This window comes from Mustela putorius, unplaced genomic scaffold (genome assembly GCF_011764305.1).
Source record: "Mustela putorius furo isolate JIRA1106 unplaced genomic scaffold, ASM1176430v1.1 tig00000129_pilon_pilon_pilon, whole genome shotgun sequence".
In the NCBI taxonomy this organism is placed as follows: domain Eukaryota; kingdom Metazoa; phylum Chordata; class Mammalia; order Carnivora; family Mustelidae; genus Mustela; species Mustela putorius.
The window spans coordinates 37,929,700-37,945,125 of record NW_025421290.1 but is presented as its reverse complement, the minus strand read 5'-3'; positions in this window follow the sequence as shown (position 1 = coordinate 37,945,125).

Here is a 15,426-nt window from a genome sequence, read left to right as displayed (position 1 = left end):
TCTTTCTTTTTTTTTTTTTTTTAAAGATTTTATTTATTTACTTGACCGATAGAGATCACAAGTAGGCAGAGAGAGAGGAGGAAGCAGGCTCCCTGCTGAGCAAAGAACCTGACATGGGGCTCAATCCCAGGACCCTGGGATCATGACCCGAGCCAAAGGCAGAGGCTTTAACCCACTGAGCCACCCAAGCCCCCCTGTATAGTCTTTTCATTCAATTATTTACTTTTCTATTGCATGTTGCTCTGATGGTCAATTTTGTGTATCGACTTGATTACGGGTCATGAGGGGCCCAGATATCTGGTCAAACACTATTCTGAGTGTTTTTGTGAGAGTGTTTCTGGATGAGTTTAACATTTACATTACATTTACATTTACAGTTGATAAACTTACTAAAACAGGTTGACCTCCTGTCGAGAGTTTAGTTAAATTACTTTGTGGTATTGCTGCTTTGGCGTTCGCTTGGTTTGGCCAAGTGGCCTGTAGGGGCGTAAAGCCAACACTAACCCCTCATGCAAGCACATGCCCTAGACGACAGCCCACAGGGTCACAAGCAAATGCAAGATCCTGATGTGACTCCCCCAACAGTGCTGTGATCAACAGTCCCCCTTACCTTCCAGGGTCCTCCCCTTCTGCACCTCTTAGATAAGACCCCCAAGGATCTTACCAAAACCCTCCCCTTCTTGGTTTAAATTAACCAATAGGGGCTCCTCCTGGGAACTCCAAAGCACTTTACCCACAGACTCTAACAAAAGCCTGTGTGCCAGGCCTATCTCTCTCTCTGCTTATGCCCTGCCTTGAACTCCCAGTGTGACTCCTTGAAGTATACTGCGTATTTCTTCCAGGACCTGTGAATAATAAACTTTTCCATCTCGATTTCTCTTGTGGCCTTTGTTGAGCCTGGGATCACCATTCCATACCCTGAGTTTCAGTTAACAAATGTTAATTTTTAAAAGTCCTAACACCTCCTTAATGTGGTGGGCTTCATCTAATCAGTTGGAGGCCTGAATAAAACAAAAAGGCCAACACTCTCCCAGATATGAGGGAATTCCTCCTGCCTGCAAGCTAGGACTTTGTTTTTTCCTGCCTTCAGACTCAAATTGAAATATCAGTTCCTCCTGGGTGTCAAGCCTACTGGCCTTTGGGTTGGAACAACACTATTGGCTCTCCTGTTTCTCAAACCTTCCAACTTGGATTGGATCTACACATCAGCTCTCCTGGGTCTCCAGCTTGCTGACTGCAGATCTTGGAACTTGTTTAGCCAGTTCCTTAAATTTCCCCCTCTTTCTCCCTCTCCCACCACACACACACACACACACACACACACACTCACACATCAAGTGTTTCCGTTTCTCTGGAGAACCCCAACTATTACATACTACATCCCTACAAGTGACATTGCCTTTTTTTCTTAAAAAGCTGTTTAAAAATAAAGGAGAATGTTATACGTACCCAGATAAAGAAAAACTGAGAAAATTTATGACTAGCAGACCTGCCCCACAAACTAAAGGTGGTTCTTCCAGTTGAAATGAAAGAATGCTAGACAGCAACTTGAATCTGTATGAAGAAATAAAGAACACTGGCAATGATAACTATAGCAATTAAAATGCAAAATAAATGTGTATTTTGTTTATAACATTTTTGCTTCCAATCTTATTTAAAGGATAACTGCATAAAGCCATAATTATAAACCTGTGTTGATGGGCATAGAATGTATAAAGTAGTAATTTGTATGACAATATTAGCACAAAGTAAGGAGGAATGGAGTTTATGGGAGAAATTTTGCTTGTATATTATGGCAATTAAGCTAGTATTAACCTCAACTAGATTGCTATAAGACATTAATTGTAATCCCCAGGGCAGCCACTAAAAAAATAACTCAAAAGGTATTGTAAAAAGAAAATAAATAAATTAAAATTATATACTAGAAAAAAATCTACTTAACACAAAAGCAGGAAGTAATGAAGATAGAGGGACACACACACACACACAAAAAGACATAAGACACTTAGAAAACATGTAGCAAAATGGCAGACATAAATCCTACCTTATTGGCAATTCCATGAAATTTGAATGCATTAAACACTCCAATCAAAAGGCAGTGATTGACAAAATGGATTTAAAACATATATAATCAACCACATGCTATCTATAAGAAACAGACTAGATTCAGAGACAAAAATAAGGTGAATATAATAGAATCAGAAAACATTACCCTAAAGATACAAATGTACTGATCGAAAGGGGCACATGTACCCAAATCTTTATAGCAGCAATGTCCACAATAACCAAACTATGGATAGAACCTAGATGTCCATCAACAGATGAATGGATAAAGAAGATGTGGGATATATAATACAATGGAATACTATGCAGCCATCAGAAGAAATGAAATCTTGCCATTTCCAACGACTTGGATGGAACTGGAAGAGTGAAATAAGTCAATCAGAGAAAGACAATGATCACATGATCTCCCTGATATGTTGAATTGGAGAAGCAAGGTGAGGGGTTTGGGGGGTAGGGAAGGAAAAATGAAACAAGATGGGATCGGGAGGGAGACAAACCATAAGAGACTCTGAATCTTACAAAACAAACTGAGGGTTGCCTGGGGGAGGAGGGAGGGAGAGGGTGGTGGGGTTATGGACACTGGGGAGGGCATATGCTATGGTGAGTGCTGTGAAGTGGGTAAGGCTGACAATTCACAGACCTGTACCCCTGGGGCTAATAATACATTATATGTTAATAAAAATAAGCAAATAAATAAAATTCCACCTGGGGGGGGGGAAGGAATCAGAAAACATATACCATAGGAACAATTGCCAAAAGAAAGATGGAGGGCTACACTAATATCGCACAAAATAGACTTGAAAATAACTATCATTACTGTGGTGAAGGACATTTAATGATAATAAACGAGTCACAGCATCAAGAAGACATAATTATAAACATATATGCATCTAAAAATAAAGTCCTTAAAATACAGGAAGCAGGGGTGTCTGGGTGGCTTAGTCAGTGGGTTGAGTGTCTAACTCTTGATCTCAGCTTGGGTCTTGGTCTCAGGGCCATGAGCTCAAACCCCGTATTGGGCTCCATGGTGGGTGTGCAGCCTACTTTAAAAAAATAAATACATAAAATATAATACAGGAAGCAAAAACTGACAAAATTAAAGGGGGAAATAGGCAATTCAAAAATAATAATTGAAGACTCTAGTAATCTACTTTCATTAATAGACAGAGAAACTTGACATAACATTAAGAAAAAAAAATAGAAAACTCAAACAATACTTTAGGCCAATTAAACCAGATATCAATAAAACATTCCAACCAACAAAATTTAGCACAACACACATTCTTCTCTATTGTACCATAGGATATTTCCAGAATAGACCATTTGGGTTGTTTTGGCTTTTTTTTTTTTTTTTTTGAGATTTATTTATTTATTTTTGAGAGAGAGAATGGGGAGGGACAAAGAGAGATGGAGAGAGAGAATCTGAAGATGGGAGAGAGAACTCCCCACTGAGCAGGGCTTGATCTCATGACTCTGAGATCATGATCTGAGCTGAAATCAAGAGTTGGATGCTTAACCAACTGAGCTGCCAAGGTGGCCCAAAACAGACTATTTGTTGAGCTATAAAACAAGACTCAGTAAAGTTATAAAGATAGAAATCACACAAAGTATGTTTTCCAACCACAATGGAATGAAATTAGAAATCAGTAACAAGGAAAAAATTAGGGAAATTCACAAACATGTTGATACTAAATACCATACTCCTGAATTACCAATGTATCAAAGAAGAGATCACAAGGGAAATTAGAAAATACTTCCAGATGAATGAAAACAAAACATAAAAACCAAAAACTTATAAGATGAAGCTAAAGCCATAGGAAATTTATAGGGAAATTTATAGCTATACATGCCTGTATTAGAAAAGAAGATAGAGGGGTACCTGGGTGGCTCAGTGGGTTAAGCCTCTGCTTTCAGCTCAGGTCATGATCCCAGGATCCTGGGATCGAGCCCCACATCGGGCTCTCTGCTGAGCAGGGAGCCTGCTTCCTCCTCTCTCTCTGCCTGCCTCTCTGCCTACTTGTGATCTCTGTCAAATAAATAAATAAAATCTTAAAAAAAAAAGAAAAGAAGAAAGATTTCAAATCAGCAACCCAAATCTCTACCTTAAAATCTAGAAAAAGAAGGGCAAACTTACCTGAAGGAAGCAGAAGGAAGGGAATAGAAATAATTAAAGCCAATGTAAATGAAGTAGAGAATAGAAAAAAAATTAGAAACACTTAATGAAACTGAAAAAGGTCCTTTGAAAAGATCAACATAGTTAAAAAGAAAAACCTTTAGCTTGACTGAGGGGAAAAAAAAGAGAAATAGAAGACTCAAATTACTAAAATCAGGAATGAAAAAGGGATATACTTTTGCTTTTACAAAAATAAAAAGGATTAGGATTATAAGAAAATACTATGCACAACTCTATGCAAACAAATTGGATAAACTAGATAAAATGGAAAAATTCCTAGAAAGATACAAACCATCAAAACTTAGTCAAGAAGAAATTACAAAATCTAAACAGACTGAAAATAAATAAAGGAACTGAACTAGTAGTCAAGCACTTGCCACAAAGAAAAGCCTAGGACCAAATGGCTTCACTGGTGAATTCTACCAAATGTTTAAAGAATAATTAACCAAAATTGGAAAAAGGAGAAAATTAGAAGAGGAGATAATACTCCTCAACTCATTCTGTGAGGCCAATATTATCCTGATACCTAAGATAGAGAAATAAATCCTAAGAAAAGAATATTAGAGACAACTATCCCATAGGAATACAGATGCAAAAATCCTCAACAAAATACTAGCAAATTTGAATGTGACAACATATAAACAGGATTTTACAGTATGACCAGGTGGAATTTATCTCAGAAATGCAAAATTGGTTCAACATATAAAAAGTAGGGGCACCTGGGTAGCTCAGTCGTTAAGTGTCTGCCTTTGGCTCAGGTCATTATCCCAGTGTCCTGGGATCAAGACCTGCATCCGGCTCCCTGTTTAGCAGGAAACCTGCTTCTCTCTCTCCCTCTGCCTACCTCTCCCCCTGCTTGTGCTTTCTCTCTCCGTGTCAAATAAATAAATAAAATCACTTTAAAAAAACATGTAAAAAGTAATCAACAAAATACACCATATTCATAAAATAAAGGACAAAGCCCACATAATCATCTCAGTAGATGGAGAAAAAGTCTTTGACAAATCTTTATTATAACTTCAACAAATCTGAGGTAAAAGAGAACTTCCCCGACATAATAAAAAATGTCCATGAAAAACCCATAGCCAGCACTTTGCTTAATAGTGAAAGTCTCACTGAAAGTTTTCCCACTAAGATCAGGAACAAAAAAAGGATATACTCTCTCAGTGCTTCTATTCAACATTGTGCTGGAATTTTCCAGCAGGGAAATTAAGCAAGAAAAAGAAATAATTTTCTTCCCAGATTGGAAAGAAAAAAGTAAAAGTATCTCTATCTACAGATGACATGCCCTTTTATAGAAAAAATCCTAAGGAATAAGGAATACACACATACACACACAATTGTTAGAGCGAATAAAGAAGTTCAACAAAGTTGCAGAATATAAGATCAATACACAAAAATCAATTATATTGCTAAACGCTAGCAATGAGTGTTCCAAAAATGAAATGGAGAAAACAATTCTATTTATAACAACATCAAAAAGAATAAAATACTTAGTACTAAAGTTCACCAAAAAAGTGTAAACCTTATGTACATTAAAAACTATAAAACATCACAGAAAGAATCACAAGAAAGAAGACTTTGTTGTTCTCTATGTGGCATAGTATATGGATTGGAAGACTTAATGTTTTTTTAAAGATTTATTTATTCATTTGAGAAAGAAAACATGAGCAGGGGAAGAGACAGAGGCAGAGAGAGAAGCAGACTCCCCACTGAGCTAGGATCCCGACGTGGGGCTTGATCCCAGGACCTAGAGATCATGACCTGAGCTGAAGGCAGCCACCTAATTGACTGAGCCACCCAGGCGCCCCAAGACTTAGTATTGTTAAGAGGACAATATTTTCCAAACTGATCTGCAGATCAGATGGAACCCATAACATATTCCAGCTGCGCTTTTTGCAGAAATTGACAAGCTAGTCCTAAAATTTATATGGTATTACATGGATTCTATAATAGCCTTAAAAATCTTGAAAAAAAAAAAGAATAAAATTGGAAACTCACATTTCTCAGTTTCAAAACTTAATACAAGGCTGGTTGGTACTGGGATAAAGACAGACATATAAATCAATGGAAGAGATTTTAGAGTCCAATAACAAGCCCATATAATTAGTTAATTGATTTTTGACAAAGGTGCCAAAACCACTCAATGAAGAAAGAATAGTCTTTCCAAAAATGGTGCTGGAACAATATTCACATGCAAAAGAATGTTTGGATCCCTAGCACATATCATACCAAAATTAACTCAAAATGGATAAAAAACAGGGCGTCTGGGTGACTCAATCAGTTAAGCATCTGCCTTCAGCCCAGGTCATGATCCCAGGATCTTGGGATCAAGTCCCACATCGGGCTCCCTGCTCAGCTGGGAGCCTGTTTCTCCCTCTGCCTCTGCCTTTCTCTCTCTCTGTCTCTCATGAATAAATAAATAAAATCTTTAAAAAATGGATCAAAAACCTAAATATAAGATTTAAGACTAGAAAACCCTGAGAAGAAAATGTAGATGCAAATCTTTGTGACTTTGGGTTTAGCCATAGTTTCTTAGATATGATACCAAAAGCACAAAGAACCAAAGGAAAAAACATACATAACATGGACTTCATTATAATTTCAAAGTTTGTGTTTAAAAGAATACTATCAAGAAAGTGAAAGACATTATTTCAACAAAAAATGTAAGCCATCAAACTCAGGTTTAAATAATTTCACCAAGAGCATAACAGTATTATAATTAAACCTGGAAGAAGAGTTCAATTCATCTCCCTACAGATTTGTGATTAAAATCTCATCCCAAATTATTCCAAAATCTTGTCCCAACTACCATAAAATGATCAATAATCCCTAGAACCTCACTAAAAAACCAGTGTAGAAAATAGTATATCAATCAGGTAAAATCCTCTATGCCCCAAATTTGTAACATAATATAGCATATATATATATATTTTTTTTCTTTCTTTCTCTCTTTCTTTCTTTCTTTCTTTCTTTCTTTCTTTCTTTCTTTCTTTCAGAGGAAAGTAGGTCAGGGCACCTGTGTGGCTCAGTTGGTTAAGCATCTGCCTTCAGCTTAGGACTTGATCTTGGGGTCCTGGGACCAAGCCCCGTGTGGGGCAACCTGCTCAGGGGGGAGTCTGCTTTTCCTTCTCTCCTTCCTCCCTACTTGTGCTTTCTCACTCTCTCTCTTAAATAAATAAAATTAAAAAAAAAAGTAGGGATGCCTGGGTGGTGCAGTCAGTTACATGTTCAGCTCTTGATTTCAGCTCAGGTCATGATCTCAGGGTCTTAAGGTGGAGCCCCTTGGGCTCAGAGCTCAGCGGGGAGTCTGCTGGAAGATCTCTGCCCCTCTCCCTCTGCCCCTCCCGTCATTCACTCACATACACACACCATCTTTCTCACATAAATAAATAAAAGCAAAATAAGAGAGAGAGAATTAATCAATGTAATTCATACCACTAATGGAATAAAGCAGGGAAACCATGAAACTGTATCAATAGATTCAGAAAAGGCATTTGATATAATTGAACACACGTTCAAGATGAAGGCCATCAGCAATTTAGAAATAGAAGGGAATGTCCTCAACCTGATGAATCAGAACCAGTAAAAATAAACCTGTATCTCACATTAGACTTACTGATAGAAGACTGAGTGCTTACCTCTTTTTTTTTTTTTTGCTTTTTATTATTATTTTTCTAAGATTTTATTTATTTATTTGACAGACAGAGATCACAAGTAGGCAGAGAGGCAGGCAGAGAGAGGAAGAAGCAGGCTCCCTACTGAGCAGAGAGCCCGATGCGGGGCTCGATCCCAGGACTCTGGGATCACGACCTGAGCTGAAGGCAGAGGCTTTAACCCACTGAGCCATCCAGGCACCCCAGTGCTTATCTCTTAAGGTCAGAAAGCGAGGATGTGGGGCACCTGGGTGGCTCAGTTGTTGGGCATCTGCCTTTGGCTCCGTTCATGGTCCCAGGGTCCTGGGATCGAGCCCTGCGTCGGTCTCCTTGCCCCACAGGAAGCCTGTTCTCCCTCTCCCACTCCCTCTGCCTGTGTTCCCTGTCTCACTGTGTCTCTCTCTGTCAAATAGATAATAAATAAATAAAATCTTTAAAAAAAAAAAAAAGGTGAGGATGTTTACTCTCAATCCTTTTATTCCACATCGCACTACACAAAAGAGAAATGCAAAGACTCAAGGAGAAAAGTCAGGGCTGTTGGAAGGGAAGAGTAAAGCCATCTGCCCTCCTAGACAGTGTCACACTCATGAATGACTTTAGCAAGCTTGCAAATATTTCCCTCTGGGAACTCCCCCAAGAGAAATGAAAGTGAATGACCCCAAAAGGACTTACACATGAGTATGCATAGCCACTTAATTGATAATCTTCAAAACCTGAAGACAACTCAAATGTCCGCCAGCAGGTGAATAGCTAACATGTTGCCCTCCCAGGAGGCCTCTTAGTTCCGGCCCCGTGGCCAAGGAATCTTCGCTGGAGAGGGTAGAGAGGCAGCCCACGGAAGCGAAAGGCAAGCAGTTCTAACCTGGCCCGGAGATGCCTAGCTGAGGAGCAGGGAACACCTGGTCGGGAGGTCAAGACGAAGGTTGTCCAGCAGGAGAGGAGTGAAGGTTACAGACAGGGCTGTGAGGCCCGGGAAGCAGCAACAGAGAAAGGCTAGGCTGGCACAGTAACCATGAGGAGGGGACTTCAGGAAAAAGGCTGTAAAGAGGATTTTTAGAACGTTTGTATGGAATACCATGCCCTCTTCTCGGTGTTTCTTTTGGTTGAGACACAGGACTGGCTTCAGCTCTGATATGAATATGACCGCAGCAATGGCTCGTTGCGCTGGGAGTTCACGAGGCCCAAGTACCAAGCACTTTAAGAAGGTCCCATGCCCTGAGGTAGGCACTGTTATTCCCATTGCATAAACCGAGGCACAGAGTTTTCAGTGCTCTGCCCAAGATCATGTCACTAAGTGGCAGAGCCAGAACATTCAATTTCATATTCAAACCTAAAGCTGATAAGCCATTTCCCTTTTTCTGACCTGCCTTGGCCACAGCTCCCTCCATCCATACCCTCTCAGGGTTGGGTGGGTGAGGGGCTAAGGGAGGGGGGCCCCAAAGTGATTTGATTCAGGCCTCACATTCCCCATGCACCTTATCTCTGAATGAGGCCATATATCCTGTCAGAGACTCTCAGTCAGGCCTGAGGGAAGGGGGAGTTCCTTCTCCCCACCTGACAGGACCACCTCCAGTGAGTCATGAATTAATAACTGTATTATTATATTAATAATTGTATTATTATTGTATTATTATAGATAATGTATGCAATATTACCTATATTTATTATTGTATATTATTGTGTTATTATTATGTTACCTCATTTTCATAGATCTTGGTTTTTAATCCAGTGGAAAACTAAAAAATGGAGTGGCTTTTTTTGATCTCTGAGAGGCCTTGCTCGGAAGGAAGGAAGGAAGAGGGGAACGTGCCAGAGGCAGCCATGCTGATGCCCACTCTGGGAGCTGTCAGCACAGCCACACACAGCGGCTCTGAGGAGATCTGTGAGGAAACGATGAGGTCCAGATGGGCTGAGAAAATGTTTCTGTTGGGTGCTTTTCTTTAACTCCATGTTCTCACCTGGGCCATGTTGGCGCCCTCCCCAGAGGGCATCTGGCTAGGTCTGGAAACATTTTTGAGTTTCACTACATGGGGAGGGGGTGACTGGCATCTAGTGGGTACAGACCAGAGATGTTCCTCAACATCCTACAATACACAGGACAGCCCCCACAATAAGGAGTTGTCTACCTACAATACCAAAGTGCCACCAGTTGAGAAACCCTGCTTTCACCCTTCGGGACCCGCTGGGAGCAGGGCTGCCATGCCCTTCTAAGAAGCTTCTACAAGCTCTCATCTGGGCTTGAAGCCCCAGAGGTTTGGACTACAGGCCATGCCCTCAGGGACTTTCCCTGCCTTCACCTGGCCACGTCCTCGGGGCCCTTGGCTGGAGAGCTCTGCTCTCAGGTAAATGTTTTCCCTACATGTTTGGGAAACTTCAAGAAAAATCCCCTTTAGCCCTCTTGTAAGCAGTGAAGAGGTACCGTACAGTGAAAAAAAAAAAAAAATTAAGACAGCTAGGGGATTTTTATTATTTAAGTTAAATAAATAAAAGCAGCGGTTGACCCTTCAGATTTCAAAGGTGGCCCATCCACCAGCTGGCCCTCGAAATGGCAGTCAGATGGAACTGGGGGCAGGCCCAGTGGGTTTACTATTCATGAACTCATGTTCTCGCCTGGGAGCTGGGAATTGGGACCTGAGGGGGAGCAGCCTGAGGGGTGTGAGCTACAGCTGACGGGAAAGGCCGCCCACCCCTCCCCCAGCCACCAACCACTTCAGTGTGGGGCCCTTGGGGAAAGTCTGATCTTTCCTAACTAGAGTGTGGGCTCTTAGGGAATGAATGCCTTGGGTTGAAGTTGAGTTCCCAAGCGAATTGTTTCTCAGTGGGACTGAAATGCCCCTGGCGGCCAAGGGCTGACGACACCAAGCACCTGGCAGGGCAGGGAAGGGCCGCCAACACTTCCTGGCCCTCAGTCCCCCTCAGGGGCAGTCTTGCGTGGCATGCCATCGAGGTCTAGACTCTGGGGGAACTTAAACGGGTCAAGTACCAGCTCAAAGCAGAGGATGAGAACAGATTTGGAGCCAGCTAACTTCAGGGTGCTGGAATCTTCTTGTCTGTGTGGGCGGCTGAGGGAGTGAACCGAGAGGCGAGAGAGCCGGGTCGGTGGGTGGGGTCTCTCCCTCCTGGGCCAGGAAGCCTACCTGGACCGGGAGGCCACAAAGTGTGCCCTCCCGGAGAAATGGCCTTTTTGAGATTTCCCCTACTCAAAAGACTGCCTGTTAGAACCACCTTGGGGAGCTTCTTAAAAATACCCTTGCCCAGACCAGTTAGATCGGATTAGCTAAGGGTAGGTCCCAAGCGAGTATTTCCTTCCTTCTTTATGGCCTTGGGAGATTTTGCACCTCCTTCCAGGGAGGCAAGCCTGATTTCTGAAATGATTCTCCTGAAGGAAAAGTACCGAGCTCTATAGGCAGCCCCCACCAGGGCTGGAAGCACACCATGGACACTCGGGAGGTTTTTGCTCTCAAAAGTGTTTTAACTTAAACCAAAATGTTTCCAGACCTAGTCAGATGCCCTCTGGGGAAGGTGCCAACATGGCCCAGGTGAGAACACTGAGGTAAAGAATAAGCACCCGACAGCAACATTTTCTAGGTCCATCTGGATCTCAAGGCTTCCTCACAGATCTCCTCGGAGCTTCTGGGTGCTGACAGCTCCCAGAAACCACCTTGGTTCTGCTGTTGGTTCAGCCCGTTTCCTTCATGACTTGGTCACAGCATCCTTGCTCTTGTAAGACACAGGTCAGTTAGATCCCAAAGTCTTGGAAATGAGCTGAGTTTCAGCAAGCGTTGGACTGAATAGAGTTGAGTTGACCCTTGAATAACTTTGGGGTTAGGGGTGTGACCCCTGCCCACTTGAAAATCCACATATGACTTCTGAATCCCTCAAAACTTAACTACTAATAGCCTGTGGTTGACCAGTCGCCTTACAGATGAACAGTCTCTTAATACCCATTTTGTACGTGGCGTATATTAGACCCTGTATTCTTTTTTTTTTTTTTAAGATTTTATTTATTTATTTGTCAGGGGGAGAGAGGGAGAGCGAGCGAGCACAGGCAGACAGAATGGCAGGCAGAGGCAGAGGGAGAAGCAGGCTCCCTGCCGAGCAAGGAGCCCGATGTGGGACTAGATCCCAGGATGCTGGGATCATGACCTGAGCCGAAGGCAGCTGCTTAACCAACTGAGCCACCCAGGCGTTCCTATACCCTGTATTCTTAAAAAAAAAAGTAAGCTAAAGAAAAGAAAATGTTGTTAAAAAGACTGTAAGGAAGAGAAAATACATTTACGGTGCTATACCATATCCCTCCCAAATCTGCGTATAAGGGACCTATGTAGTTCAAATCCTTTTTCAAGGGTTAACCATATACATCTGTCCTGGCCTTGGGGGCTATAAGGAATAGGAGAGATGAACTGGTGGGAAGAAGACAAGTTTGTGGCAATCAACACCATCTGTTTTCAGTTACCTTAAGGAGCCTGTTTCCCTGCAACACATCCTTCTCCTCTGAAACAAGGCTGATCTAATAGGCACCAGTATTATGACATCAGTTATTAAAACACTGAAATACAGATTGGCAAACAGAGGCTGCCCTGAATTCTTAGAGTTCCCCCTTCCCCCTCTCCTTTCCCCTCCTTCAGGACCACCCCCTTTCCTACCTACGATGATTCAGCCCCTCAAAGGTTATTTGTTCAATACAGAGGTGGCCTGGGTCTATTCTAATGGGGGGGGGTGCTCTTGTTATACAAGTGTGTCAGCCTTGATTATAAATCATCTCGATCTACTCACGAAAGCAGCTTGCTCCAAGGTTCTCTGCTTGCTGTATTTCCTTAGAGCAATACAAGTTTGTTTGTTTAATTTAACAAAAATGCCTCTTGTGACGCTCTCTTAAGAACTTTACAAATGTGAATTTATTCCATCCTTGTAACAACCCTATGAGATTGGTAATGGTATATTCTCCCATTTTATAGATGTGGAAATCAAGGCACAGACAGATTAAGTAACTTGGCCTCAAGGTCACCAGCTAATAAGTGGAGATTTGGGCTTGTAGGTCAATCTGGTCACAGGTCTGCCGCTCTCAACCCAAGAAAAGAGAGTCATGAGCTAATGTGTTGGGGCTTATCCCTTTGCCAGACTTAGATTCACGAAGTAGATTCTGGCATGTCTTCCTCTCTTGCATTCCCTTCCATCAAGTTGATACCTGGGAAGAGGGAAAGGGATCTTCCTGAGGTCCCAGAGTGATTGGATGCAGAGCTAGGAGCAAAACGTTGTCCCTTGACTCCCTCCTGGTCTCACAGCGGATTGCTTGAGTCCAGCTACATGTCCCCGCAGAAATCTGTTTGGAAAGTGTGGTGGTTATAAGAAACGTCCACAAGTTATTGGATAGTCCTCCCTTCGAAAGATGGAAACTTCTTTGCCTCCCCTCATGTGTGGGCTGGACTTAGAGTCTTGCTTCTACCAAATATAATAAAGGAGAAGCGTTGGGAGATTAGGTCATAAAAGGCACTGCCTCACCCTCCTCTCTCTCTCCCTCTCTCTTTTTCTCTCTCGGTTGTTCTGGGGAAGTCAGCTTGGTTGTTCTGGGGAAGTCAGCTGCCACGTGCGACCTTGAAAAAGTTCCTTAACTTCTCCACGCCTCAGGATTTCACATCCGTAAAATGGGGGAAAATACTACCTCCTAGGGCTATTGTGAGAATTGAATGAATCAATGTATGCGTCTGGCACATAGTAAGTGATCTATAGCAAGGATGCTGGGCACAGTTGTACTGTTCACTGTTCAAGAGCCCCAATCTTAGAAGTCAAATAACTGCTCACTAGTCTGAGCCCTTTGGCCTGGGATTACCTACCAAGAGGGGGCACTGTATTCTCAATTGTACCAGGGCCAAGTAGGAGCTAACAACTGTCCTGACAGGTGTTCCTTGTCAGCATAAGGGATCTGAGTGTCTTGTAAATGCTACCTTAGCATTATCCTGAGGCTTCAGGCTGATGTCTACCAAGCGGATACTGGTTATCACACAACGATTCTTTGGTGGCTTTGTGGACATCTCCCAAATAACCTCAGAACGATGCCAGTATCCCAAGTCTTGCTACGACCTTTCAGATACAGAGAAAAAATAAAAATTAAATGTAAAAATACTGACAATGTAAAAAGCCTAAGATCATGCATGGCAACACCATGTATCGGTTCCAGCGTATGTGTAGATATGGTCCCACCATAGAGAGATGTGCAGGACTATTAAGACCATAATCTGAAAAATGGCTATCCTTGGGGTGGGGAGGGAACGAGGTTAGGAAGGGATGTATGGTACAGGGGTCTTCAGCTCTGTTCATAATTTATTTCTTAAGCTTAATGGTGGATACACAAGTGTCTATTCTTTAATCCTAAATATGTAAAAATAATTCACAATCAATGAATCAGTACTATTGAAAGAGACCATCTTTCTGTGTGAGAGATAGTTTTTCATTTTTATCTTCTTTAATCTCTGTTAAATATTAAATCCAAATATTGATTTGGAAACAAGAATGAAGCAGTCATTCATTCAATAAGTATTTGCTTGTATTTACTACATGCTCAAAGAGCAGAGAACATCTGAATGTAGTAACACTGGTAAGAACCTTGGTTATTTAACTACTTCCCCTTCTTTCTATGAAGGCACGGGCTCTGTCTTAGTCCTATGTATGATTTCTGCTCTATAATAGGTATTAATAAATGTTAAATTAAATTAATTAAATTAAATTAAAACATAAATATGACCATTTTTATCCTTATAGAGTTTCCATACACTAAGGGTGAGGAAGGATCTAGGATAACGCAGGTCATGACAAGGGCCCCAAGTCTGAGCAGAGTTCTGTAAGAATTCATTCATACATTTATTCCCTTGACAACTTTTCACCAGGCACCTAGCAGGCGTTGGGCATGCGATTGTCCACAAGAGAGGCACGGTCATCGGTTTTCACATCACTTGCTTCTTACCACCTTCATCACTACCTCGCCAGTCTACATTACCAACATCTTTTACTTGGTTTATTACAACAATAATAATAACCCAATGCCATAATCCGGACTAGTCTCCCGATTCCACTGTGTTCCTCTACAGTAAAATCTCAATGGCTTCCAGAAAGATCTCATTAAAACCCAAGTTAGAGCTCGTCACTCCTCTACTCTAAAACCTTCCAGGGCTCCTCACCTGTGGGGGGTTTGCAGAAATGGCCAGGAGTCCTTAAATCTTTTATCAAGAGGTGAAATCTATTTCTCAGTCCTCTGAGTCTGGGCTGGCCTTGGGATTCTCTTTGTCTAGAAGAATGTGCCAGTTCTGAGCCCAGGCCTCAGGAGGTTTTGAACACCTCTGTGCTGACTCTTGGAATCCCGCAACTGCTAGGCAGACAAGCCTGTTGGGGGTGGTGAGAGGCCATGTGGAGCAGAGCTGACCCAGGCAAGGCCATCAAATTGTCAGCCAACCTCCTGGCTGTCTAAGGACACAGACAGAGCCCCGGCTTGGCCAGACTTTCCTGGAAGAACCTTCCAGATGACCCACAGACTCATGA